Genomic DNA, 3,539 nt, shown 5'->3' on the forward strand with positions numbered 1-3,539 from the left:
ACTGCCCTAGCTCAGGTGCTTGTCACCTCTTGCCTGGACAATTGCAATAGCCTTTCAATTTGATCACTGTGCCTCAAGTCTCTCCTCCAATCTGTTTTTCTTACAGCCTCCAAAGTAATATCACAGCGTGGCTCAGATCACATCATTCACCTACTTGTGAAAACAAACAAACCAACCAAAAGCTCTTGGAGCTCCTTGATGCTTCTAGGGTAAAATGCAATCAGCAAATTCCAAGCTCTCAAGATTTTCCCCCACAAAAAAGTTAAAATAGCACCTTAGGGCAAACATAGTGGGGGTGGAGATAAATAAGAATAGGGGTCTTCCTGGGACTATTTGAGATCAGAAGAAAAATCACGGAACTAGGTGTGTTCCCAGTGAAGAGTAAACACCTGCAGGTGAGGGTCCACTTTAACAGCAAGCTGCAAGGCTGGGGTTCGTTGGTTTGAGAGGCTGCTTTGGCCCTAGCCACTGGAACTTTTGCCCCCAGATAGTGAGGGGAGTTGGGTGTTTGAGCCCGGGAAGATTGAGCGAACCTCTGAGGATAAGCAACGTCAAACTCAGCTATGCTGTGAAGAGCTGCAAGGGTGAGAAGGATCCAGCACAACACCCAGTGAGTGCAGAACAATGGGGCAGAAAGCCCCTGGCTGCAGGCATTTACAGGAGGTTGGAGGTTTGGGTTCGGTTCTAGGCTTAAGGGGACAACTAAGATCTGGGGCGAGAGGCACCATCCCCCATACCCCAGGACTGGAGGTGATTGCAAAAATTAAGCAATTACCACAATAAATGCACAGACAAAGGAGAAAGAATTCAACCATAGAAAATTCTTATGGGAACAGAGAAGACCAGGGCTCATCTTCAGAGGAGCATGTTGAAGTAAAGAATCCCCAAAGAGTAACGTCAAATGGTCACCTGCCCGAAAAGAATTCATAGATCTTTCAAAAGACTGAAAATCAAATGACGGAGGAAAAACTAAAAAAAAACAAAACAAAAAAACAAACATGAATAATCCAAGAAAAACAAGAAAGTCAACCAGTTAGAAAAGGAGATCCAGAATCTTAAGGATGAAAATGACACTTTGAAAATTATAATTGGGCAAAGTGAAGCCAGTGAAATTATAAAAGATCAAGAAATAATTAACCAAAATATGAACAATGAAAAAATAGAGGAGAAAGTAAAACATCTTATAAGAAAAACAGCAGGTTTGGAGAATAGATCAAGAAGAGAAAATATAAAAATTATCAGACTAACTGAAAGTTATGATCAAAAAGGAATCTTGATACAATAATGCAAGAAATAATTTTTAAAGATTGTCCTGAAGCATTAGAACGGGGTGTGGGGGGGGGGGGGAGAAGCAGAAATAGAAAAAATCCATGATTCACTTCTTAAAAGAGATCCTATAAGAAAAACTCATAGGAATATCATAGTCAAATTCTGAAACCCCTAGCTCAAGGATTAGTATTAAAAGCATCAAGATTAAAACAATTTAAATATAGTGATGCCACAATAGATTCACAAAAGACCTCACAGCAGAGACATTAAAGGACCACAGGTCTTGGAACAAAATGTATTGAAGAGCAAAAGGACTGGGGCTCTGGCCGAAAATATCATACCCTGCAAAGTTAAGTATCATCCTGAATGGAAAAAAAAAATGGACATTTGATAAGCTCTCAGACTTTCAATACTTTGTTTTAAAAAAATCCTGAACTTAATAGAAGATTCAACATACAAAAACCAAAAGGAATTATAACATACATACCAAAGGAATTCCGAAGGATAGACTATTCACTTTTTATACATATAAAATGTAAAATGTATAGCTAAGATTTTTATTAATAATTGGGTAGCTCATAAAAGAGATTGGGGTAAACCTGAATATGACGTGAATTTAAAAAATAAAACCTTTTAGGAACAGCTAAAAAGAGTAATTATTTTATTACACAAATGAGGTACAGGAGAAAGAATCGATACAGAGGAATTACCTGGAGGAGGAGAGCAGGTAGTTCTAGTAACTTGCTGTCATCAGTAATGGGTTTAAGAGGAAACAGTGCAAATATAGTTAGAAGAGTATAAAAGTCTTCTAAATTCATAAGAAATAGAGTAGTAGGGGCATGGGGGGGGAGGACAAGGGAGGGATCTTTAGAGAGGAAAATGAAGGAATAGGTAAAATGTGGGTATAGAAAGGTGTTTAGATTTATGGAAATGGGAGGATAGAGGAGGGATTCTTGGAAGGGGGGTAGTCAAGTAATAGGAGAGCAAGGTAGAAGTAAAGCAGGAGGAATAGGACACGAGATATGCACAAACATAAAAACAAAGATGAGGGGAAGAATTTGTTTGGGAAAGTATATGTCTATGTATGTATATATGTATATGTGTGTGTGTGTATATTTGTGTATGACTATAGAGAAACATATCTAAACTTTATTGTAGCCTTCTGGGGGGATGGTGTGGGGAGAGGGAAAAAAAGAACAAAGTAAAAAATTACACAGCAGAGAGCAAAAGAAAACTCACAAGGAAGCAAAGAAAAGGTGGATAATTCTCAACACAATATATTATTTATCTTACAGGCTTTTTATTGTTACATATTTTGTATCCTGTCTTATGTTCTGCTATGCACACAACATGCTTTTTTTTCTTTCTAACTTTGTATCTAAGTTCCCATATTTAACTTTACGATATGTTTTGTTTCTTTTTTCTATTCTGTATTTGCGTTCTGGCGTTTGAGTCTAAAAAAACAAAGCAGTTCACAGTCTGATTGCATTCTACTTTTCCTGGCTTATGATATATACTTCTCTTCATGCATTCTTTTTTTCATCTGTACTGACCCATAGACTGTACTTTGTACACAACATTCTGTCTTCTGTCTTTCTTCCTTTATGTAAACTGGTTTCCGCATTCCCTCCTTACTCCTGCTCTTAGAATCTCTAACTCCCTTCCATGCTCTGCTCAAATGCTAACTTGAAGCCTCAAATGGTACATGGTGCCTTTTCTGATGCTCTCAACTACTACTACACTGCCCCCCACCTCCACCCCCAAGAAATTATTTTGAGTTTACTGGGTATATATTTTGTATTTGTTTAAGTATGTGAATGCAACTTTGTAGTCTCCTTAAAGGCAGGACAATTGCATCTTTTCTCTGTAGACTCGGCACCCAGTATATTACACTGAAAATCGTAAATGCGTAACAAATGATTATGACTTAATTGATTGAAGGATAAAATATTCAGTCAATAGGCATAAAATGCATCCCTTTTCCAGGGAGAGAGGTTGGGGACTACAGGTGGAGAACATTGCATATCCTCTGTGACAGTCAGATGGTTTTTCTTGAGTATTTTGTAGTTGTTATAAGGAAGGATTCAGTATGTTGAACAGACCCCAGTATAGGATAGGAGAGGGGGAGGTAGTCAACAAATAAAGTGAAAATGATCTGTTGCTTTTGGTGGTTAAGGTCAACAATGTAGCATAAGATCTACAAAAAAATAAAGCAATCTTATTCTGAGTTATTGGAAGCAGAGGCCCAGTGTTCTTTCTCCATATTAGCT

Source organism: Notamacropus eugenii, chromosome 6 (genome assembly GCF_028372415.1).
Source record: "Notamacropus eugenii isolate mMacEug1 chromosome 6, mMacEug1.pri_v2, whole genome shotgun sequence".
In the NCBI taxonomy this organism is placed as follows: domain Eukaryota; kingdom Metazoa; phylum Chordata; class Mammalia; order Diprotodontia; family Macropodidae; genus Notamacropus; species Notamacropus eugenii.